Source organism: Theropithecus gelada, chromosome 8 (genome assembly GCF_003255815.1).
Source record: "Theropithecus gelada isolate Dixy chromosome 8, Tgel_1.0, whole genome shotgun sequence".
Taxonomy (NCBI): Eukaryota; Metazoa; Chordata; class Mammalia; order Primates; family Cercopithecidae; genus Theropithecus; species Theropithecus gelada.
This window is the reverse complement of record NC_037676.1, coordinates 51105995-51132973: the sequence shown is the minus strand read 5'-3', so window position 1 is coordinate 51132973 and position 26979 is coordinate 51105995.

Here is a 26979-nt window from a genome sequence, read left to right as displayed (position 1 = left end):
TGCTGTCTACCTGATCTTATATATTCTAACTTGCTGCCGATGATCTGTAAATATCTCCTCTGCACCTTCCTGCTGTTCACATGCAGACCTGGGTCCACAGTTAAACTCCCTATTTGCTGTTGCTTGCCATCAATGCTGCACCCATACTGGGGAACTGAGGTGAGCTGCGAGGATACAGGGTGCTGGACCCCCAAACCAGCCCCATGGCCTCTGGGTAAAATAAGACCCAATTCAGCTGGCACTGGCTGATGCTACTGGAAATCCACATCCTTTCAAATTCTTCGTAAATATTCTGGAGTCCCCAGGAGTGCTGCACCTGCTTCTCTGGACTATACCATCCCTGCCAAATGTCTGTTTTTCCTAATTTAGTGGACTGAGGTGGCAGCTCCTGTTGCCACTGATACAAAAGAAAATCTGTCCTGTCCAGGCCTCCTCTCTCTCCCTGCCAAGGGGTGTGCAGGAGCGGCGCACACAGCAGATCCTAGCGTTGGACACCCAGAACACTGCCTCTGTCTACCGCTGCCAAGCCACCAGCACCTGTGCTGCTGATGACTGGACACCTGGAACAATTGCAGCAAAACTACAGTTTGAGCTTTTATGTACTTTTTAAAATATGGATTTCCTGTCCTGAAGCGCAGACTGGTTCTGTAGGCACTTGGCTTGGGGAGACCCAAGCAGAAATGCATGCTGTGCTCAGAGCCAGCACTTAGCTCTGCTCTTATCACTGCCCTAACCCATATCGGCAGGTTCCTTCTTTTGTTTTCCTTACACTCAGTCTGTCCTGGAAGTCTCTTCGTTAGCACATATGGAAGGGTCACCAAAGGAGCAATGTCACCAGCACCCCAGGTACTTGAGGCATGATTGTCGCATTAGTGTCCTGGGGCTTGGAGAAAAACAGACCGACCGGCACCAAACACTCCTCTGGGAACACAGAAACATCAAAGTCCCTCATCCGTACACCTGCCACTCAACCCTGTTTCCTCTGGCTTTCTTCCCTGATTCTAATCCCCAGCTGCTAACTGCAGTCTCTCTGAAGCCCTCTGCTTTTCCATTTCCAGAGGATGTGCTCTTTGGGCTCTGGCTGTGGGCAGTTCTCTCAGTCACTGGTTCCACATTCTCCACACTCTGCAGCCCTCCGAAAGAGTCTGAAAAGCTTCGACTCTAACGTATACCATCCTTGGGGAACCACATTTACCCGGGAGGCAGGCAGTTCTGGGCACCTGAAACTCCTGTCAGGAGGACCCCACCCAGGGGCTTCCTTGCAGAGGAGACCTCTCCAGGCCTCAGCGACTGTTCCAAACAGTCCCTCCATCAATGCTGCATTTCTGGGAGGAAGCAGAGTCCTGGAAATATTGCCCCATCTCCACCCACAGAAGCCTCATTTGTGGTGGAAAACGGGTAAAGGCACAAGAGCTTGGCAGGGAAAAAAGGTCTGCAGGAGGAACTCCTCTTAGCTTTTTAATGGGGAAGACTAGACCCTACAGAGAAGGTGCTATTGTGAAATCACTTCATGTGCAACTCAAAGGATTTGTTGTTTTAATTTGAATAGAAAATGGCCAGTAAAATTATGGTTCGAGAAACACTGTGAGTTTGAAATAATTATGCTTCACCTTCTAAAAGATCTCAACTGCTCTCTTCAAGTAATTCCTTAAAACTGGGAGACGAGCTCATCGGTTGGCACAGTCAGATAACGTGGAACTCATCCGAACTGAAATGAGCCGCTCGCCTCCATTGGGACTCTGTTGGCAGTACCTGTGGGGCTCTGGCCTTAGGACTCCATGTGTGCGAACACAAAATAGAGGGAGCTCGCCTTTGAAAAACAGGACTGTCTGCTTCTCTGTTTAGATAATGCCAGCATAAATCATATACGAGAGCTGTGAACACAGTACAGCGATTCCTGGTAGAACTTCCGTTTCTCCTCCATAATCAGCCCCACCCAGTGTATCTGACGGAAGGCTCCTACCTGGCCGGAGAGTCGCTGGCATCTGGGGAGAGGCTGCTGCGGCCCCTCCCAGTTCGTCCACTGTTATTGGGACACCATTCTTCCTTCCGGCCCTTCGGTCCTCACTGGTCTTCCCAGTCTCTCATACCTAAATGTTACCTTTCATTTCAGTATAGCTTTACCAACGAGGGATGCAACCCTCTTCAAACCCTCTACTGAAAAGGAACTGTTTTCTGCCAGGATCCACACTCTTGGCCCTGCGTCCACAGTGTGGACTTTCCAATGGATGCCTCCTTGTCCTGACACCTGGTCTCCCTACCCCCTCTTGCCTCCAGCGTGGTTCTTATGACCCACCCACCCCCCACAACAAATGCATTCCCAGGGGTCTCCACCTGAGCACTACAGCTGTGATGTGGGGAGGCCCTGCCCATTGTAGGATGTTCAGTAGCAGCCCTGGCCTCCATGCCCTAGAAGCCACTAGCACCCCTCCCTCAGGTCAGGAGCACACTGACAGTGCTCCACCTCAGCTCCAGCACACATCTCTCACTGGGAGGGGTAGTAGTGGAACCCACTCCAGCCCATGCACAGGCTAGGAGAACCAAGGGCTGCCAGGGTAGCGTATGTTTGTAGGGGTAAGGGGCTGTCCAGGAGCCTGTGGGCCAACACCTCCACCCCTTTCTCAATATTGACCACCTCTTGCATAGGGTCCAGCTTGAAAATGTTTGCCTTGGTGCTTATGATCTTGTGTAACTGCAGTCGTCCCAAAGGCAGTAGCTTGGGGCAACATGGCTTTACATTTTACATCCACTGTCGGGTGGACCACATTCTATTAAAGGAAGTCATTTAAAAATCCCAATTCATGGAATCATGCACCCACTGGTTGATAGGCTTCACTTCAAATACATGACTAGAAGACACGAAGCTGATCATTTCTGAATATTATGTGACATGAAGATGTAGATTCTAGGATATTAATGTTTTTCTCTGTTTCTTACATGTGCCTGTGCCTTGCTGATCATTCTAAATGTTTGCATGATGTTGCTTGGTGGCTAAGCCATTGAATGCTTTAGTTAGGCAGTTTTACACTTCAGTAAAATGAATTAAATGCAACTTAAATTAGCAACTTTCCAGAAAACGAAGTGTAGTTCATGATCAAGCTGTAACTTCATTTAATGCCGACTATTTATTGGTTTTCTGCTGCATGGTCATTTTATTACCTGAAAGATATTAGAAAGATGTGTATAACAAAAATATTATAGAGAAAAAGATATTGTTTTCTCAATATTCCTGTTACTTAAATTAGGACACATGCATGCACACACACACACATAGACATGGAGAGAGAGGCCCAGAGAGCTCTCTGCATTCAGTCATGCTGCATCTCCAGGTGACTTTATCTCAGCCAAGGGAGGATGATCGCTGTGATCATTATGCTTTTCCCTTGACCATGATCCAAATTTAGCCAGACACTGAGACAGATGAATGGTTCACCCATCATGATCAAATTGGAAAACATAGTGGAAAGGTGGCCTTTTTATCCCCAAATGTCTAGTTCTCTTTCCAAGTAGCCTCACTTATTCATACCCATGCAAATGAGATGGACGTGGAGATGTATTTGGAAATTCACAGTATAGTTCCAAATTCAGAGATGTTGGGACATCAAGGAAGGATTCCAACCAGAAATGGTTCTTAAAATATCAAGAAACTTTCAGTTAAAAATATTATGTATTCCCCAGGGAAATAAAATCTACCTAATAGTGAAACTATGTTTTAGCATACTAAAGAAGATATATCTGAAAATAAAAAGAAATATAATTATTAACACAGATGTGGAAGCATAAAAAGAAATGTTCCAAGTAAGTTCAACCTTGAAACACTGTGTAGGCACAGATCTCTGGTGTCAGCTATGTGCCTGTGGGCCCAAGAAAGACTCTCTGCCCATGCCTGGAAGCTGCTCTCATCTCTGTACCCACTGCACTGCATCCCTCTCCCACGCCCTGCAGAGAGAGCTGCATGGCAGGAGGGCACCCATTCTCATTGTCCCGGCTGCCTTTGATGCCCCTTCAAGACTTCCTTTTGAGTGTGGAAGGAAGGATAGAGTTGGTTTTATTTGCCTTTGAATCTAGGAAATACAGTGGTCAGTACAGATAACTGTCAAAGGCAGAGGTCTTTTGTGCAGAATGACAGTGATGGTTTTAAAGCCTGGTTTTCAATGGGCAGCCAGCTCTTCCCACTGGCCAGCCTTAGCTTTTCACCTGGGTTTTCCTAGGCCTGCCCCTTTGGGGAATGTGAGGGAGTCACTCCCCTCTGAGTGCAAGCGGAGATCTCACATAAGAGGGTGATGTCTGTTCCATCAGTCTAAGAAGGAAGACAGGCTTAACCTGTCAAACGGACATGGTTGGCTGGTGATTCTGAATGAAACCCACCTCCTCCCCACAAACGTCCCCCAGAAGAGGTCCCCATCACAGCACAGCTACTGGAAGAGCTGTTGTCAAATCATACTTCCCATCAGTAACATCAGTGGCCTTTGCCATATCCAGATGCACTAAGAATACTTCATCAGATTCGGAAAATTAATAAGCTAAGAAAAGCTTTTGACAATGCAGTTTTCAGAGCTCAAATGTCCCCTTTTCTTTCCATCTGGGCCAGCACAGTGTTCATTAACTTGACTATGCATCTTATCCTAATGTTTACCATGCACTAACTATAAAAACATGGAACATTTTGCAATGTATTTACACTCAAGATATTGTCCGCACATGACAAGCATCAAATATCATTGTGCGGGTGCCACTGGAAGCAGTTCCAAGGAAAGCTAGAGTCACAGGACCAACAAACATTTCATGAGCATCTTCTGCACAGCAGTCGTTGCACCGGAGGCAGCACAGGGTAGAGAACCAGCAGCTGCTCTGGAGCCAGGCAGACGTGGATTTGAATCCTGACCCTATCACCTGTCATGTTAGGCACAGTTCCACCCTCTCTGAATCCCAGTTATCTAAGATCATAACATTACCCACTTCCCAGGATCTACATAAGCACTTAAACAGAGAGCAATGTTTATAGACTTTATAGCTGGTGCTAGCACTAAATTGCCATTTCCCTTCTCCTTCTATAGGAGCTGGGAGTGCAAGAAAATATAACAGTCCCCAAGCTCTCGGGAAGTTGCAGCTCTTCGGGAGAGATAATGCATGAATCGAGTTCACAGAATACAAAGCAATCAGTTGTGGGGGCAGTTACTATGTAAAAGCTGGAAATTAAAATTCAAATATCAATGGCAACCTAAAGCATATAATCATACCTCCAACAAGGTCTGAGATCTGTTATCAACCTCCTGTGAGAAGCCCTCCTCCTCGGGCTTAGAGTTCCTGTGTGTAGACACGTTACACAATGCCCACCGCATGAGTTCACCAGCATCTGCTCTTGACATAGGATGAGTTCCCAACTGTCCTTTAATGGGGTCTTCCCTTTCCTCTTCCTACTACTGCCACACGCGGCCCACACCTGTGACAAGGGAGGAAAGACTCACTGCTGTTGTAGCTCAACAAGGAGCAAAAGCCTGTCCCTTGCAGAGGAGGAGTCACCCCACATCTTTAGTCACAAGCCATGGGGGACAGAGGGGTGACCTTCTGTGGAGGCCAAGGACCCTGAGGCGCATCCTGAGCTCAGACCATGGGAAAGGGACAATAAGACATTTGCCTGCTCCTATTCTGTCCTCTGTCCGGATATTACTATGTTGATGATTAGGTTGAACTATGCAAAACTGATGATTTTTGACCTACAAAAAATGGCCCATCACGTGATCCTGCCTGATCACTCCTGCCTAGCTACTGAAGCTCATCTCCCACAGACAGGCATCTCCCTGACTGGCCTGCTGGGTTAAAAGCCCCCTGGGAATCCCCAGCACAGCCTGAAAGCTGAACACTGCACTGACTTCACTGTGTTGAAGTGATGAGTGCTTCTGATGCCTCATTCTTAAATCCTTTAACAGAACACAGGGGCTTCTGAAAGGGCTACTCCCTGCTTCCAAATCAGTGATGAGTGATTTGAAAACTACCTAAGACTGGTTCAACATTAGTTCTCAACAAGACTGAGTAGTCAAAATGACACAAACAATCTATCCACTTAGGTTATTTCATACACACACATTTGTAAAGTAATTTTGTGATTAAAATTTTAATATGCCAATGCTTTGAGTAAAGACCAGCTCTAACCATCAGCTTCATTTAAAAATTTATTCATTAAATTTACTAAAATTCTATATATTTATGATGTACAACATGATGTTTTGAAATATGTCTACATTGTGGAATGGCTAAATCAGGCTAATTAACATACTTATCCTTTTTTGTGGTGAGAACACAAAATTTACTTGCTTAGCAATTTTCAAGTATACAATACATCATGATTATGGTCACCATGGTGTACAATAGATTTGAAATTATTCCTCCTGTCCAGCTGAAATTTTGTATCCTTTGACCAACATCTCCCCATTCCCCCACCCCCTGGCTTCTGGCAACCACCGTTCTACTCTCTGCTACTATGAGCTTGATACTTTTAGATTTTAGATATTTTTGGAGATCATGAGGTGCTTGTGTTTTGTGCTCATCGGCTTCTTTAGTTGGGAAGAGTGGAGAGGGACTTAAGTGTGACCTTGGGCCTAATTACAGTGTTTCTGGAACCTAACAACTTATTCTACAAGATTTAGGCTAGAATAACTTCCCTTTACTAATCTACTTAAAACAAACAAATGCTCTACCCTTGATTGAACATAAACCAAGCTCACCCCTCTGAAGTCCTTGCATTAATAGAGTATTGGGTTTCTGCAAACAACCTCTGTTTTTAGCCACTTAGCTGATGATCCAAGGTAGAAGGCACTATGCCCATTTTCCACAGCAACCAACTTCCAGGAAGAATGTGCTTAGTAGAAGTAAATAGCAGACACAGGGGCGGCCCAATGACACATCTATTTTGAGAGCAGTTGACCTAGATGTTCTAACACTGCAATTAGGACAGACGCTGGCCTGCACTGGGCTCTCTCAGACTATGTGTAGATGGGCTGGGTGGGCTATATGCTATTGGCCAACAGCAGTTTAGGGCCAGAGTCCTCTGGGGTGGTCTTGGGCTCTGAGATGAGACTCTAGTTTCAAGAGTGAGGGAAGCCAAAAACTCTGCAGTTTTGCAGGAAGCCAGAGTCTCTGCAGTCAGACTCCGGGTTTGAATCCTGGGTTCGCCACTTAGTTGTTTAATATTAGGCAAGTTATTAACCTTCTGCACTTCAGTTCTCGGATCACCAAGCTAGAGAGATCAATAATAAGGATAACGATGTGCTTCATGTAAAGAGTCTGACCTGCTTCCTGGCTCACAGTGAGAGCACAACTACAGTGTCCCCCTTATCCAAGCAGGATATGTCCCAAGATCCCCGGTGATGCCTGAAATCATGAATAGTACTGAACCCTTTCTATACAGTACTATACATGAATTTTTTTCCTTATTTACCATTTTATTGATTGAAAATTCATTCTTACCCTGGATCTTAGTATCCTCAATATACTTTTTTTAAAAAAATTTCTCATGTCAAGAACTTTAACCTTTCACTTAATGGAAGCACTTTATGACTTCTCTTTGGCACATCCAAATTGCTACGCTTGAGCTACTCAAATTGCTACTGAAATCACTACTCTTGATCATTGGGGCCATTAAGTAAACTAAGGATGACTTGAACACAAGCAATGTGATTGTGCAATAGTTGATCTGATAACCAAGACTGCTATGAAGTGAGTCACAGTGGGTGTCATAGACAGTGTGGAGACACTGATGAAGGGGAGGATTCACATCCAGGTGGGATGGAGTAAGGTGGCTCGAGTTTTCTTTGCACTAGTCAGAATGGCTCACAATTTAAAACTTATAAATTGTTTATTTCTGGAAGTTCCTATTTTATATTTTTGGAACACAGTAGGCCACAGATAACTAAAACCTTGGAAAGTGAAACCTCAGATAAGGAGAGCTACTGTGATGATAGCCATATGGAATGAAGAAAAATCACTTATGAAGGTGGGATAGAATTGGAAAACTGGCCCACTCCCTCGATGCTACTGTTGCCATAGAAATGTAAACACCATTAAAAGCTTTCTCTTCTACAAAGAAATGTAATACTGTCACAAAGAAGAGAACATTCTTCATACAATAATAAAAACATGCACTTTCCCCATTAGTTTAGAAGTAACCTTAGTTGAAGTTGTATATGCCCCCTGGACTTGTGATTTCTTATCTGATGTCTTTACCCACATAACTAAGTGATCCTCCAGGGATAACAGGACTAATATGAACATTCACTGACTGCTACTGTATAGGCACACCTCACATATTTTTAATGCTCACAAGTTATGAGCTTTAAAGCTAGGAGGTAAGTGCCTCCTAGCTGTCAACATTTTATGGGACACAGAGGTGGGAGGTAGTGAGTCCCTCGGCCACGCAACCTGTAGATGACCTGAACTCCAATGTGCCTGCTTTGTGTGCTCACACGTCACACCCACACTGGGCTCCCGCCATAGCGAACACACACATTCTTCATTATCTGCCTTGTGTTGTGTGAATTCTTCATCTGCCTGTATCAGGTACAGAATAAGAGGGAGAAATACTCTTAATCAGACCTCACAAAGAACCCTCCTGCAAGCCAGGGGGCTTTATTGTGTGACCACATGGTGAAACATGGTTTGGCCAGGAAACTCCAGTGCTGGGATTTCACTCCACTATGCCTAAATGGATTTCAAATTCTCATCCCTAAAATACACTGTGAGCCTTGATGACACCCAGCTGTGCTCCAAGGAGAAAACAAACAAACAAGTTTTTGGACAGGACACTTTAAGTTCTAGACTCTTCAGACCCTTTCTACTTGTCCTGAGATAACAAGTGTTGGCTATTTCACATGTTTTTTCTTTGATCCAGAACCTTAAGCTTTTTAATACGTTTGGCAACTTCCCCACCTTTTGGTCTCCTTGGGATATAGCAACTCTTCCTCATCCGGAAGCCCAAAGGGCCAGAGGATCATTTTCCCCACTCCCCTTGCACCTGGGGTATAGGCAAATGTCCTATTTAGCAAAGGTGTGTCACCAGGGCAAAATCAGTGAAGCATCCATTCCAAGGGGTTGTAGCATCAGGGTGGCAGTAATATCCTGTTTCGTGGGTGGCACTTGCCATTGACCCACAGCATCAGTAGAGGTAGCTGGCTGCAGCATCCAGGGTTCAGCAGCAGTGATGATGGCATTGGACTAATTCTGTGGTGTGCTTTTACTTGTAATTTTGGCTGCTCAACCCACCTTATATCCTGGCAAATCTCTAATTCATTCTCTAAACTACTGAGTCTTCTTGTGACCTACCTTTCTTTTGCTTAACCCATGTGATCGATTATTCACCTCAGTGTATCTATGTCCTTGCTATGTGAATATGTAGCTTTTCCCAGCATGAAGTGGAATCTATTTCCCTATCCCCTAAATCTTAGCCTTCTGATTTGCTTAGGCCAAGAGAAAATGTCAGGAATTTAGTAATTTTTACTCTCAAGACAGAGTCACAAGAAGACTTACAAGCTCTCCACTAAGTGTCTTAGGAATCTTTTCAGCCACAATATAAATGCGCTTTGGCAACTCTGCTGGGCAGTGAACAGCCTTGTCATCCAGAGGTAAGAAATCCCAGCTGAGGCATTCTACATATGATAGCTGACTGCTGTCTCACAGATTAAAAACAACAATAAAATGAGTCCAGCACAAATTGCCAGCCCACTGAGTCATGAGCTACATCACTGATTCTTGTTTTGTGGCACTATCTTTTGGAGTGGTTTGTTACACAGTAAAAGCTAATCGTTAAATTCAACCTTAGTTGGTTTCTGTTATTTACATCTAAGAACCTCAACTACCTTCTTAAAGTGTTGGGATAACAGGTGTGAGCCACCACACCCAGCCTCATCCAGGATTTTTATAGTTTGAGATCTTACGTTCAAATCTTCAATCCATCTTGAGTGAATTTTTGTATTTGGAGAGACATAAGGGTCCAGTTTCATTCTTCTACATATGGCTAGCCAGTTTTCCCAGCACCATTTATTAAATAGGGTATCCTTTTCCTATAGTTTGTTTTTGTCGATTTTGTTGAAAATCAGTTGGGTGTAGGTGTGTGGCATTATTTCAAGGATCTCTATCCTGTTCTATTGGTCTATGTGTCTATTTTTGTATCAGTACCATGCTGTTTTGGTTACTGTAGCCTTGTAATATAGTGTGAGGTAGGGTAATGTGATGCCTCTGATATTTTTCTTTTTGCTTAGGATTGTCTTGGCCGTTGTGGCTATTCTTTGGTTCCATATAAATTTTAGAACACATTTTTATAAGTGTGCAAAATGACATTGATAATTTTATAGGAATATCATAGAATCTAGAGACTTATTTGCACAGTATAGACATTTTAGTGATATTGATTCTTCCAAACCACGAGCATGGAATGTCTTGTTTAATCTATAATGTCTTTCAGCAATTTTGTAGTTCTCCTCATAGAGATCTTTCACCCCTTGGTAAGATGTGTTCCTAGGTATTTCATTTTGGTTTTGTGTGCGTGTGCATGTACATGTGTGGGGGGGAGGGGGTGTGTGTGTGTGTATTATACATGGGATTACTTTTTGATTTGGTTCTCAGCTTACTGGCATATGGAAATGCTACTAACTTTTGTATGCTGATTTTCTATCCCAAGATTTGGCAGAATCTTTAGGGTTTCTAGGTATAGAATCATATCTTCAGTGAAGAGAGATAATTTGACTTCCTCTTTTCCAATTTTGATGCTTATTTCTTTCTCTTGCCTGATTGTTCTGGCTAAGACTTCCAGTGATGTGTTGAATGGGCGTGGTGTGAGTGAACATTCTTGTCTTCTTTCAGTTCTTAGGAGGAATACTTCCAGCTTTAACCCATTCAGTATGATGTTTGCTGTGGGATTGTCATAGATGCCTCTTATTTTGAGTTATGTTCCTTCAATGCCTAGCTTGTTAAGGTTTTTTCTCATAAAGGAATGTTGGTTTTTATGCTTTTCCTGTGTCTATTGAGATGATCATATCATTTCTGTTTGTTTTTAATTGTTTATGTTTTTAATTGCATATGTTGAACCATCCTTCATCCCAGGAATAAAGCCCATATAACTGTGGTGAATTCACTTTTTGATGTGCTGCTGGATTCAGTTTACTAGTTTTTGTTGAGAATTATGTTGAGGATTTTTGCACCTATGTTCATCAGGGATATTGGTCTGTAGTTCTTTTCTTATTGAGTCTTTGCCAGATTTTAGTATCAGGATGATACTGGACTCTTAGAATGAGTTAGGAAGGAGCCCCTCCTTGTCAATTTTTTGCAATTGTTTCTGTAGGATTGGTACCAGCTCTTCTTTACATGTCTGGTACAATTCAGCTGCAAATTCGTCTTAATTAGGGCTTTTCCGGATTGTTGGCATGTTTTTTTTATTACTGATTCAATTTCCTTACTTGTTATTGATTTGTTCAAGATTTCTGTTCCTTTCTGATTCAATCTCAAGAGGCTGTGTGTTTCTAGGAATTTATCAGTTTTCTCTAGATTTTCTAGTTCGTATGCATAGAGACGTTCATAGTCTCTGAGGATCTTTGTTTCTGGGAGATGGTTGTAATGTCACTTTTGCCATGTTTTATTGTGCTTACTTGGATCTACTCTTGTTTATCCTTTCAAAGAACCAGCTTCATGTTTCATTGATCCTTTTGTATGGTTGTTTTGGTCTCAATTTCATTTAGCTGTGCTCTCATTTTAGTTATTTCTTTTCTTCTGCTAGCTTTGGGTTTGGTTTGTTCTTGCTCTTCTAGTTCCTTCAGGTACCGCATTAGGTTGTTAATTTTAAATCTTTCTATTGTCTTGATGTAGGTGTTTAGCACTATAAACTTTCCTCTTAACACTGCTTTATACCACATCCCAAGATTTTGGTACGTTATGTCTTTATTTTATCTTGTTCCAAATAATTTTTTATTTCTGCCTTAATTTTGTTATTTACTCAAAATTCATTCAGAAGCAAGTTGTTTAGTTTCCATGTATTCATGTGGTTTTGAGAGTTCCTCTTGTTAATGCTTTCTATTTTCATTCCACTGTGATGAGAAGATGCTTGGTATAATTTTGATTTTTTTTTTTATATGTTAAGACCTGTTTTAAGACTAAGCAGGTGGTCAATCTTAGAGCATGTTTCACATGCAGATGAGAAGAAAGTCTATTCTGTGGTTGTTGAGTGGAATATTCTGTAGAAGTCTGTTAGCTCCAAATAATCAAGTGTCAAATTTAAGTCCAGAATTGCTTTGTTCATGCTCTGTCTCGATGATCTGTCTATTGCTATCAGTGAAATATTGAAGTCCATCATTATTACTGTGTGGCAGTCAAGGTATTTTCTTAGGTAAAGAAGTAATTGTTTTTTTAAATCTGGGCACTCCAATATTGGATGTATATATATATTTAGGATAGGTAAGTCTTTTGTTAAAAGTAACCCTTTATCCTTATATAATGCCTTTTTTGTCCTTTTCAACTGTTGTTGGTTTAAAGTCTATTTTATCTGATATAAGAATAGTGAACCTGGTTCGTTTTGTTTTTTATGTGTGTGATAGATCTTTCTCCATCCCTTTACTTTGAGCATATGGGTGTCATTACACATGAGATGGGTGTCTTAATTAAAGTAGAAGTTTGGGTCTTCTTTTTTAACCAACTATCCACCCTGTGTCTTTTAAGTGGGACATTTAGACAATTTATAGTCAAGGTTAATATTGATATAATATTATCAATATTTTTGTTCCTATCATGATATTAGCTGATTGTTTTGCAGTCTCCATTGGGTCTGTGGGTTATGTACTTATGTGTATTTTTGTAGTAGCAGGTATTGTTTATTTCCATGTTTAGACCTCCCTTAAGCATCTCTTGCAGGGCTGGTATGGTGGTGTATCTTTTTTTTTTTTTTTTTTAACCTTGGGAAAGGTGATTATTTTAAATAAATCCAGTAAATTGTTGTTAATCATGAACTTCATATTCCTGAATGAACTTGTTCACTAAAATTTATTTGTACCCCCCAGTCAATAGTTGCAGTGGTTAGTGAAAGTGTCCTGTCTACAATCTAGTAAGTGCCATGCTTTAGACTATTTTTTGTTGTTGCTTTTGTATTTTTCTTTTTTATTTTGGTAATTTTCCTATTTAAAATGACGCCAACCATAGTGCTGAAGTGCTGGCTAGTGTTCTTAAATACAAGGAGGTGGTGATGTGATTTATGGGAAAAATATGTATGCTAGATAGGCTTCGTTCAGACATGAGTTATAGTGCTGCTGGCTGTTAGTTCAGTGTCAATGAATTAACAATATATAATAAATACAGAGTCTTTCAACCAAAACACAAATAAAACAATTTTATGTATGGATCAGTTGATGAAAATATGACCAGAGGCTGAGAGGAACCTACCCCTCTGAAACAATGATTTAGAGGGTATTTCCCCTAGAAATGATGATTCAATATTCAGTAATTCAGTATTTTTGGTGACTTAACAGATCATAGCTAACATACATAATAAGAACAAACTGTGTATTATATGCCATTCAGTCAATTGTCATTTATTGATGTCTACATAACTAACAAACAAGTGACTTCAGGTCCATTTTAAGGCAGGCTGAAAAGTTGTATATTAAATTAGATTCTGGAACTCAGAAATATAATCATAGATTAAAAGATCTAAATGAATTCTCCTGTTGTCTTAATTTCTTATTTACAGATAAGAATACCAAGGCCCAGAGAAGTAACATGCCCAGGGTGACACAAGCAGAGGTCCAGTTACTCTCCATCTGCTGCTTTCTTAATTATACTATACGTCATGTAAAATCTTCTAAATCATCCTGGAGCATTCAGACTGGTGAATTTTAGAAGCATGCTATCTTAAGAATGTACCTTGGGGTCCATATTATGACAGACTGTATTAATTCGTTTTCATGCTGCTGGTAAAGACATACCATACCCAAGACTGGGAAGAAAAAGAGGTTTAGTGGACTTACACTTCCATATGGCTGGGGAGGCCTCACAATCATGGTAGAAGGCAAGGAGGAGCAAATCACATCTTACATGGATGGTGGCAGGCAAAAACAGAGAGGGAGTTTGTGCAGGGAAACACCTGCTTTTAAAACTGTCAGATCTTGTGAGACTCATTTACTAGCACAAGAACAGTGCAGGAAAGGCCCATCTCCATAATTCAATCACCTTCTACTGGGTTCCTCCCACAACATGTGGGAATTGTAGGAGTTAAAATTCAAGATGAGATTGGGGCAGGGGGGACACAGCCAAACCATATCAGAGACCAATGGTCAGGTTTATTAAAGTTCAGAGAAACATTATTCTCCAGTGCCTTCTTCTGACTTAAGGTCAGTTCCTATTTGATTAAGATACTTTACTAGAGCAAAATGGCAAAGTATGCAACTTCAAATTCACATGCATCATAGAAACATTTTTTAAAAAGCAGAAATTGCCAAAACAACTTTGTCAGAGTTCTGGATAGTAGTCACACTTTAATGGCAACTAAAATAAAGTGTAATAAGAAAGGAACTTCAGAATAAAAATCTTTGTCAAAATACTAGCTAAAAGCAAGTTAAGAAACAGAGACTTTATGTAACCACACATGACAAGGAATACAGTTTTTGAAAAAATAGTTTGGAGAAAGTCATTAAACAAATAGACAACTGTAGAAGTCTACAATAAAAAAACCTGAAACTCTAGAGAAAAGGAAAATATAATTATCAGTTACCATATTATAATACTCAAATCTCTGGATTTCAACAAAAGATCAGAAGGCATTCAAGAAACAGGAAAATATGGCCAATTTCCAATAAATAAATAAATTGATGGAAACTATCATTGAGAAAGCACAGATACCAGACTTACCAGGCAAAGACTACAAATTGATTTCCTTAAATATTCTCAAAGAGCTAAAGGGAATCAAGAAAATAATTTATGGACAAAAGAAGACTATCAGTAAAGAGGCAGAAATTAGTAAAGGGAACCTGGAGCTGAAGTATGCAATAACTAAAATTTTTACATTACTGGAGGCTTCAACCACAGAATTGAGCAAACAGAAGAAAGAATAAGCAATCGAATATAGAACAATTGAAATTATCCAGTGTAAAGAGCATAAAGAATAAAAACAAGTGAATGCAGCCTAAGTGATCTGTGGGACATTATCAAGCAAATTGACATATGCATTATTGGAGTCTTAGAAGAATAAGAAGGAGAGAAAAGAACAGAAACAATATTTGAGGAAATAATAACCAGTTCCTCACAAATTTCCTGAAAACCATGAATGTACACATCCAAGAAGTTCAACAAGCTCCAAGTATTATAAACCCAAGAGAGTCACACTATAATATATTCACAATGTATAATTCACAAAATAAAGTTAAGACACGTTGTAATCAAGCTGTAAAAAGCCAAAGACAAAGAGAATTTTGAAAGCAGTAAGAGAAAAGCAGTCCTTCATGTACAAAGTATTCTCAGTAAGATCAACAACCAGTTCTCAATACAAACCATGGCAGCTAGAAGGTAGTGAGATGACATGTTAACAGTGCCGAAAGAAGAAACTGTCAATCATGAATTCTTTATCTGATGAAACTGTACTTCAAAAATAGAGGTAAAATTAAGACAATCCCAGATAAACAAAAGCTGAGTGATTTATTTGCCAATAGACCTTCCCTACAAGAAATGCTAAATTGAGTCCTTCAGAAATATAAAAAGCAATTGACAGTGACCCGAAGAACAAAGATATAAAGATTTCTGGTAAAAGGAACTGCATAGGTAACCATAAAAGGCAGCATTATTGCATTTTTGATTTGGAAATACACTTTTTATTTCTTACATGATTGAAAAGTATAAACATATAAAAAAAATCATAAATCGATGTTATTTAGCAGACATATTCTCAAGCCAAAAGAGTCACATGTGCATACAATGTTTAGATAAAAAGGGTAAAGGCCTTTTATAGTTAACTACTTTAAAAAAAAAACAAAAAACACCATTGAGTACTTTGTTTTTAGTGTTCATAAAAATCCATGGAACTTTAGGAAAAGCTATTCAGGGCTGAGTTTCCTTTGATAGTTTTTATTCCAAATCAACTTTGTCAATGTTTTAGTAATTTATTTTCCAGGGATAAAATGGTCCTTTGCAGTCAGTGACAGAGTTAGATTTTATTGAACTCACTAAACAATACAGAAAAAAATCCAGTGTTGTTTCAGTGCATTTCAACCAACTTCAACTGAGTTGAGAACTTTATAATATTATTTTAAAAATAAGGGGTTTAACTGCAAGAAAGGGGGAATTAAAGTGATGCTGAGGCCGAGCACAGTGGCTCATGACTGTAATCCCAGCACTTTGGGAGGCCGAGGCAGGTGGGTCATGAGGTCAGGAGATGGAGACCATCCTGGCTAACACGGTGAAACCCCGTCTGTACTGAAAAAAAAATATATATATACAAAAAATTAGCCAGGCATGGTGGCAGGCACCTGTAGTCCCAGCTACTCGGGAGGCTGAGGCAGGAGAATGGCGTGAACCCGGGAGGTGGAGCTTGCAGTGAGCAGACATTGCACCACTGCACTCCAGCCAGGGCAACAGAGCAAGACTCTGTCTCAAAAATAAATAAATAAAAAATAAAGTGTTGTTGAGAACGAGGTTTTTAAATGTATGAATTGTATCTAGGTTTTCATAGGCGGCCTTCATCTTGAACCTTGCTTATACTTCCTTTCTGTTTAACACCCTGCTCTATGTCATACTTAAAGAGATATAGTTATCACTAAAATGGACAGAGTGGGTTAATTTTAAGAAGACCTTAGGGCATGAAACTCAAATTGTGTATTAGTATAATCAATGACTGCATCTGATCCCACGTTTTTGCTTCTATCTTTAACATACGCTGTCACTTAGGGTTTTTTCTTTGATATTTTTCTTCAATTTTCATAATCAAGAAACAAGTCTCTATCAAAGATTTTAAACATAAAATATACTTTTGTTTACAATTGAGAATGTTGGACATGAATTTACACATATCCATCATCATATATGGAAATTTGGCATTGTAATGCTCATTAGAATGAACAAAAACATGTAACTGAATTCTTGTTCCTTATCATTAATATTTATTCCTGATTGGTTCAGTTACATATATAGCAGGATAGAAACACATACAGATGTTTCTCAACTTATAATGGCAGTACGTCCTGACAAGTCCATTAAAATTGGAAAATATCATAAGTCAAAACTGCGTTTAATAAACCTAACCTACTGAACATCATAGCTTAGCCTAACCTATTTTAAACGTGCTGAGAACACTTACATTAGCCTACAGGTGGGCAAAATTATCTAATACAAAGCCTATTTTTTAATAAAGTGCTGAATATCTCATGTAACTTACTGAATACTGTACTTAAAGTGAAAAATAGAATGGTTCTCATGCATTCAAATAATGCATACTTGTAGTACAGTTTCTATTGAATGTCCATCAATCTTGCACTATTGTAGCTACATGTAGATGGTCTCAACTGAGACACAGAAATGTTTGGCTCCCCACTGTAAGTTGAGCAACATCTGTGGTTTTCAAGTGTTTTAACAACTTTGAATACCTTGTCTATATACCCTATCACTCTTAAAGAAACTGTTTTGATAGGGATTGAGCTTTGGATACCTTATAAAGGTGAACAATAGCACTCCATACAGATCAGCTTCATAGTCAGAGGGGAGAACCCCATTCCTAACTTTATTCTTTACAAGACCTTGGCTCATCTTAATAATTTATATAATTAACTCTTGGCTTGTGGGGCCTTTGCGGTTGTGATTGCAAGTAAGCAACTTGCACTTGGTACTTTTTATGTGCAAATAGGCTAGCTCTCGCCCTCTCTCTTTCCCTATTTTTGAGCTCTACTTAATTTTTTAGAATTCAAAAAGTGAATTGATATTTTATCCAGTGTTGTTGAATTGTCTCTGGGAATAAAATATATTCATAGGATACCATTTAGGAAGGAAGGGAGAGAGGGAGGGAGGGGAGAAAGAAAAATTTAGAACTCTCATTCCATGTTCCCCGAGCGAGTTGACATAAACTTAAAACACTTTCTCCAGAAACAGTATCAGTGTCCTATCTTGAAAATGCAAAAGCTATTCTACACATTGTCCAGAGATTAAGTGTCCCGCCAAACTTTCGCAATCTCCCAATTTTCTCTTTCTCTCTACAATGGGTAGCATCCTGCACCTTCACCCCACTCCCTACAACCAGCCCTGCCTACTGCACATTCTGCCTCTCCTGGGAATCCCTAGACCTCACAAGACCAATCAGAGAGGAAAGAAGCTTCACTGTTCCGTGGGACTGTGGGAGCCCAGCTAGGAGTAATGCCACTGAAGCCAGGCAGAGCTGGATCTTGCTCAAGGTCAACACTTAACAGCGATGTGATGTTAGACTTAGCCTGTCTAAGCCTCAGTGTTCTCATTTGTAAAGAGTAATAACAAGGAGGCTACTTGAGAATTTAATTAGATAAGCCATGTAAACTATTCAGGGCACTATCTGGCATAGAATAAGAACTAATCACACATATAATTTTTTAACTTTCAGGCTTGGGATTATTACCAACATTACCATTATCTACTGCCACATACATTCATTCTACTTACCGTATTTGTAATTTGAACTCATTATCTGCAGCCTCCTCTTCTCCCAGGCTTTCACAAAATGACAATGCCATACAGTAGATCTAAATGTCCAGCCAGTCTCACAGACCTGGAAAGAAATACATAGTCCTGGGACAATAATCATTCTGTAAAGAAAGAGAAATATTTATAACCCCAGAGTGGGAAAGGTCTTTCTAATGCTGCCTCAAAATGCAAAGCCATAAAAGGAAAAACACTGATAAACTGTACTAAATCAAATCATAACTTTGCACAGCATAAAACACCAAAGACAAACAAAAGATGTCAGGCACAGTGGCTCACATCTGTAGTCCCAGCTCCTCAGGAGGCTGAGATGGAAAGATCACTTGAGCCCAGGTGGGTCAAGGCTGTACTTACCTGAGATCATGCCACTGCACTCCAGCCCAGGTGCCAGAAGAAAACCCTGTCTCAAAAAAAAAAAAAAAACACTTTGCACCACTGCACTCCAGCTTAGGCTATAGAGTGAGACTCCATCCAAAAAAAAAAAAAAAAAAACAGGCACATGACAAAAGGTACATGACAAGCTAGGAAAAATGTATTTGCCATTCAATCACAAAATACTAACATCCTCAATATATAGCACTTTAGTTAGAAAATGACCAATAATTCAGTGGGAATAATTTTTTTTAAAAAAAGGGAGATGAAAAGAGTTCTGAGAGCAGGAAATGCAAAAGTGTCTTAAACAAAAGAAGTCTCAATCTCAACTAGTACATTTCTAGCTAATGCCACACTGAAATACTGTCTCTCATCCACCAAATTTGCAGTCTAAAGTCTGATGATGTACTCTGTTGGTGAGAGGCACCTTTGATCATCATTGGTGGGCCAGATATTTGTGCAACTCTTGTGGAAGGAAATCTAGCAATATATATCCTAATTGCAAATGAATATTCCTTTTGCCCCAGTAAACTTACCTCTGGGTATTTAACCCACATGCACCTTTTGATTATTTATCAAAAATATGAATCAATATATGTCCAAATTTCTTCACTTCATCACTTCAAATAAGTAGCAAATTGAAATCTACTTGTGTTCATCATTACAGCACTGTTTAAATAAATTATGATCAAGTCAGAGAATACTGAAAATACTGTGTAACTGTAAATAAATAAATATAAGACAAGACAGGAACACATGTTTGCACTCATGTAGAACAATAGAATAGCAGGCAAAATATATTAAGCAGACAAAGACCAAGATCTTGCAGAGAATGTGTAATACGCCATTATCTGTTGAAATAATCGAAGGAAAATAATATGTTAGTATTTTAGTATTAGTATATGTCCCAAACTATTCCAGGAAAGACACCTGAGACACCGACCACAGTGCGGTGGGGCCTTCCATAGGGGCTGGTGGGGCTGACCTTCAGCAGGGCCCTCCACAAGGAGCCCAGGGATTTGTAACCAGGGACCAATCTGATTGGCCAACACCTGTGCCACAAGAGTTGCCAAATATTTTGAATATTATTCCCAGGCTTGGGAAGACATGCTGATGATAACGAGAAACTGGGGAATCACCTTACCTTAACCTTGCCTTTTCCAGAAAGGGGAGCTGAGCTCAAACAGCCAGAGTGAGATGTGTCCTCTGAAGCAACTCCTCCCAGCTCTGCCATCAATGTTGTCCTGTGGGAAGCCTGAAACCATACTTGTTGGGCGTATGTACACCACAGAACCAGCAAACATTACTCCTTAGATAAAAGGAATACATATTCGCAATTGTGATATATATTGCCAGATTACCTTCCACTAGAGTTGCACAAGCATCCAGCTCAGCAGTGATGCTCAAAGGTGCCTTTTAGCAAGAGTGCATCATTTTCTGAAAGCTGATCACATTGCAAGGACGTATCACAACAAATAACAGGCATCAGCATAGTATAGATGAGACTTAAATGAATACCTCATAACTCCAATCTCTCCAGGCTCTCTGCTGAGCCAGGCTGCCTATTGCTGCAGAAATCCGATTTAAACTATGGAAGGGATTCTACATACACTCTTAACAAGGTAAGGATGCTTCGCCAGAGCATGATTGAGAGTGATCTTCATCTATGTACAAATCACAAAACAGGAAGGACAGAAGCTAGAGAAAGGCTCCCCGTGTATGCAAAATGGAGAGCTCTGGAGCTGACAGAATGCTCCTAAGGATGGAATGAAAGGGAATTTGTGTCATTCTAGTTTAAAAGTCATTGTTCGACAAATAGCTGGTTGCTGACCTCTGATCAAGCAGCAGTAAGTTTGTCTACCCCTAAATTTTATAGCATTGTGAGAGTTCCTAGTTGCACAAGGTTACCAAGTATATTGTCATTTCTGTGACTGCTTTATATTTTTAGATTCTTTCATGAAAGGAGAGCAGATTGATAACACTGCCATTGATAATTTCTAAATCAGAAACCCAAGTTACCACCAATAACCCCTGGAGATGACTGTATCCAAGTTACAAAGCTTCCATGCAGAGATGTTCAGGATCCATTGAAAAGGAGGTACAAAAAGATATTTCTTTAAAAATTTGGTCTTTGGATCCAGTAGTTATAACATTGCACTAAAACTTCAAAGAAAATTGAAGTTACCCAGAGGTAATATAGAGCGAGTGATCTTATTTCTTTAACCCCAGGATGAAACAGAATTCAATATTTACTGCTAACATTTAGACTGTGTATGCAAAATGAGCTATTACTTTAAGGTAATATCCAGTTACTCCCAATCTAAATCTCCAATAATTTAAGCTAGATCACACTAAAATGAATCTTCAATGATCTCTCAGGTGAACTCTGAAAATGTGTTGAGTGTACACTCCAAATATATATCAAATTCTTCATAAATGTACTTGCTCAAGTCTGTTGAATGCATTATTAAATGTATGCAAAACCCAAACCTTAAAATAATAATGTAAAAATGGACGTAAATGTAAAAACCCATCCTTCCTTTCTGCATGCAGTGGTCCACTTTGCAGGTGCCCTCCATGTGAATGTGACGTTCCAGAGAGCATGAACCTGAAACACTGGCTCCCAAACCCCAAAGTGCTTCACAGAAAGTGTGTGCTTATGCAAAACGCATCCTCTTCCCCTCGACGGTAAGATTCTGGGTGTTTATTGAAAAGAAGCTGTGACAATGTATTTTAACACCCAGTGGGGCGGAGAATGTGGGGGAGATACTGACTCACGCTGTGAGAAGTAGCTTAGAGCCTGGGTGATTCATTACACACCATGTTTGGCTGAGTCTCCACTCACTTTTCATTGGTAGTCATAATCATTTGTCTGAAGAATTAAATAACTCAAATTTCTTGCTGCGCCCAAAATTGGTTCCTTCCAATGGATTCCTGGTCTCCCTCACTTCAAGAATGAAGCTGCAGTCCATGGTGTTACAGTTCTTAAAGAAGGTGTGTCCGGAGTTTGTTCCTTCAGATGTACAGACTTCAGGAGTGAATCCACAGACCCTCTGGGTGAGTGTTACAGCTCATAAAGATAGTACGGACCCAAAGAGTGAGCAGCAGCAAGATTTATTATAAAGAGTGAAGAAACAAAGCTTCCAAAACGTGAAACAGGACGTTGCCCCTGCTGGCTCAGGTGGCCAGCTTTTATTCCCTTATTTGGCCCTGCCACATCCTGCCGATTGGTCCATTTTACAGAGTGCTGATTGGTCCGTTTTTACAGAGTGCTGATTGGTACATTTACAAACCCTTAGCTAGACACAGAGCGCCGATTGGTGTGTTTTTACAGAGTGCTGATTGGTGCGTTTACAAACCTTCAGCTAGTCACAGAGGGCTGACTGGTGCATTTTTACAGAGTGCTGATTGGTGTGTTTACAAACCTTTAGCTAGACAGAAAAGTTCTCCAAGTCTCCACCCGACCCAGAAGCCCAGCCAGCTTCACGTCTCATTGCTACAAGAAGAAAAAAATGTAAAACGATTTCCTCTCCTCAAATACTTCAAACGTTAGGTACCTATAATCTTTTTGTTAGAATAAGTAAATAAACACACAAAACCTCAGTGGAACATTGAAACAAAAAAAAAGTTCTATGATAGCCTTTGTAACTAACAACAATAAAAACATTTATTTTTCTTGGTTTTATTTCCTGAAAACTGAAAGTGATTTATTAAACAAAGCTTATATCTAAATTTAAAAAAAAAAAAAAAACAAACTTTCAAATGAAAAGCATTTATCTGACACAGAAGAGATAAAAAGCTATTCAAATCTTAAGTAAAAGATTTAATGCTCCCTGGGAGATATTTACATATACTTAAATCATCCTAAAGGGACTCTGTATGTGTTTAAACCAGCTTATGTTAAATTATGGCATTCCCAATGAATTGTGAAATGAATGATTACTTGATTTTAGCAATTTGTGGCATATTATAATACGTTGAATTTCAATATAACCTATTTAATTTGAATAGCACACATTTTATAAAATATTTAAGTCTCTATGTTCCATTTGCAAACATTTAAACTTTCCAGATATATTCTTTGAAATGTTCAATTAAAAACAAATCACTCCTTGAAGAATTTATTAAATTGAGGAGAAATGGGTGTGAGAAAATAGAGATGAAAATGAATAGCCTTTTCCTTTTTATTGTCCTTATCCTTTTCTTATCCCTATTGATAAGAATATTATCAATAAAAATATGTTTTTATGTCTATGCCTAACAAAGATAAATATGAAGGAAGGAAGAGGAATGAAGGAGGGAGAATAGCAGGGAGGTGAGGGGAGGTGTGGGTATTAGATCACACAGTCTTAAAAAAATACTTAAAGAGACTAAGACCTTCAAAATAAATATTTCATCAAACTTTTCAGAAGGTGAACAATTTGGGAGGTTTTTTTGTACTTAATTAACTAGTTTCCTATAGCTAGGCTGCTAATGTTAATTCAAATTTATATTTTAAAAGAATTAAATATTTTATTGGGTGGAAACTTTTAGTAACTTGGGTAATTTAAATATTAATGCATATAGGCCATAACACTTTAAACATTTATAATATTAAATAATTTAAATATAAGCATTGATTATATTGTAGTCCTTTCTAAGAAAAACATAAAATCCAGAGGTCATAAAAGAAAATTTTGACAAATTGAACACAACTGTAAAAATAAATTTCTGTATCACATAAAGAATACCAATTACAAATAAGTTTAGGTAACCTACTATGTGTTTATATTTATAATATTTATGACATTATATTCTACATGCTAAGGAAATATCAGTTCATTCAATCATTACTAACAAAAGGATAGCAGTGTTTAAAAATAAAATAAGCTCATTCCTCATTAAAAACATTGAGATTTTTTAAATCAGCTTTTTAAACCTATATTAGCAAAGCTCTAAAAGTTTGATATTACAGAATATTAACAACAAGGTAGACAGAATACATTATCTCATGCACATTCCCTTAGGAGGGTAGCATAACCACAGAATACTTAAATACATATTCTCTTTGATACAGCAGTTCTAAGTCCACAAAATTACAAGAATAATGTAATTACATTCATGCAGCAAAATAAATCAATAAATAGTGAAAACAATGGAAAACTGAATTTTATGCAGCTATGAAAAAGGGAAGTTCTGTGAGTACTATATCTACTGCTATTAACATATTTCCAAAAACTGTAGACATATCAGTCTCAAAGTGCAGAACCAGGTGTCCCTCTGTACACAGTGCAAGGTGTGAGCACAGCAACCAGGGCCTGGGCTCTGTCTCCCTAAGTGGACAGAGGGCCAGGCATTGAAGGGACTCACATCAAATGTAGTGTTTGAATTTTACTATTAAACACATGTGGCTGTGATGTACACACACCAATATGGATTCCTAGGGTGTGGTGATGCATGTGCTCTGGGAGAAGGGCCTGCCTCCCGCATCGTGATGGGACACAGCCTCATGGTGAGAGGTGACAATGTGCTAGCAGCCCTCACTCTCAGCGCCTCCTCGGCCTCCGCATCCCACTCTGGCGGCGCTTGAGGAGCCAGCCCTACAGCCCGCCATGGCACCTTGGGAGCCCCTCTCTGGGCTGGCTGAGGCCGGAGCCTCCTCCCTCTGCTTGCCGGGAGGTGTGGAGGGAGAGGTACGGGTGGGAACTGGGGCTGCCTGCGGGGCTCGCAGGCCAGTGCGAGTTCTGGCAGGCGGGGGCTGGCTCCTCGGCCTGCAGATGGAGTGGCTGGCCGGCGCAGCCAGCCCAGGGCAGTGAGGGGCTTAGCATCTGGGCCAGCAGCTGCGGAGGTTGCGCCGGGTCCCTCAGCAGTGCAGGCCTGCCTGCACTGCACTCAAATTCTCCCAGGGTTTAGCTGCCTCCCCGCAGGGCAGGGCCCAGGACCTGCAGCCTGGCACGTCTGAGCTCCCCACCTGCAGTGGGCTCCCACGCAGCCCCAGCCTCCCTGAGGGGCCTCGCCCCTGCTCCGTGGCACCCGTTCCCATCCACTGCCCAAGGGCTGAGGAGTACAGGCGCCGCTGGGGACTGGCGGGCAGCTCCGCCTGCAGCCGGGGTGCAGGATCCACTAGGTGAAGCCAGCTGGGTTCTTGAGGCAGGTGGGGACTTGGAGAACTTTTATGTCTAGCTAGAGAATCCTAAATACACCAATCAGCACTCTGTGTCTAGCTCAGGGTTTGTCAATACATCAATTGGTACTCTGTATCTAGCTAAGCTAGTGGGGACTTGGAGAACTTTTCTGCCTAGCACTGTGTCTAGCTCAAGGATTGTAAAGGTGCCAGTCAGCACTCTGTGAAAACGGACCAATCAGCTGTCTGTAAAATAGACCAATCAGCTCTCTGTAAAGTGGACCAATCAGCAGGATGTGGGTGGGGTCAGATAACAGAATAAAAGCAGGCTGCCGCGCCAGCCGTGGCAACAGCCTGGGGTGCCCTTGGATACTGTGGAGGCTCTGTTCTTTTGCTTTTTGCAATAAATTTTGCTGCTCCTCACTGTCTGGGTCCACACTGCCTTTATGAGCTGCAACACCCACCAGTAAGATCTGCAGCTTCACTCCTGACAGCGAGACCACGAACCCACCAGAAGGAAGAAGCTCCAGACACATCTGAATGTCTAAAGGAACAAACTCCAGACACACCATCTTTAAGGACTGAAACATCGCAAGGGTCTGCAGCTTCATTCTTGAAGTCAGTGAGACCAAGAACCCACCAATTCCTGACACTATGGTGCCCTCCTTGACCCCACCCTTGCAGCTAAAGCTGATGGCCAAGATGAACACCTGATTACCCAGGGCCCAACTCAATTCTCTCTCCAATGAATGTATAATTGAGAGTAAAAGGGAGCACCTGGGGTGTGTCAAATTGTTAGTTAAACCAAGATGCAGAGTGCAATTGGTTGAAAACAGCTCAGGGAGAGAGAGAGAGAGAGCAATATGGTGGGGAGTGCATGGGGTGGAACTGACACAAATTGAGAGAAGCAGGAGGCAGGAGCCAGGCGATACAGGCAGCCCAGGCAGGACCGCAGGCAGCTGAACAGGGGCATTCTGGTTTCTAAATCCACAGTCTTTAGCGCCACACCACTGATTTCCTTTCCAAAAGCCTGATGGCCTTTCTTTTCTATTGGGTGTCCTTCTGTCCTTTAACAAATTTCTTTTCCATCTAGACTAGCTCAGGTGCATTTCCATTCTTTGCAGCCCACACATGCCTGACTAAGCTGATAGTATCACTTTTTCATTTTTGACACTTTGCTGTAAATTGCCAACTACAGCCTGATTTTCCCCAGCACATATTTTTATTACAAAGCTTACACTCTATCCTCTGAGTATTACTATCTTAAATACACTATTTAGCTAGGAAATGAAATCAATTTTAACTAAAATCAACATGTTTGTCTTTTCTCTCAAAAAATATTCTCCTCCTACCATCCCCCATCTCCTGAAGGAAAGTCATCATCTTCCCCCAGCTTAAATCTCAGCCATCTTTGGGATCTTGTATTGCTTCATTTCCTTGGCATCTGGAGGAGCAAGGTACAGTTGATTCTGCCTTTTAAATATGTGTCCCCTCCTTTTTATCATCCACTTCAGTTGGACATGAGCCTTAATAAATTTTCACCTAAAACACTGAAAAACCATCTGGTTGTCACTGTAATTCAGTTGTCTCTCCCCTAGATAAAGCTTCCTAAGATGAGAGGACCATTGCTCAAAAACTGTCTCCTATGATTAGTACTGATTCATTGATTATCAAGTCTTACATTGATTGTTAGCAATAAAACAGAATACAAAATGACAATAATCCTTCTCTCTCAAAGAGAAAGACTGATACCAAGATAAACAAATTCTCTGTTTCATTAAAGCTAAGATGTTATCTTTTACGGTGCAACAAAGAAAGAAAAA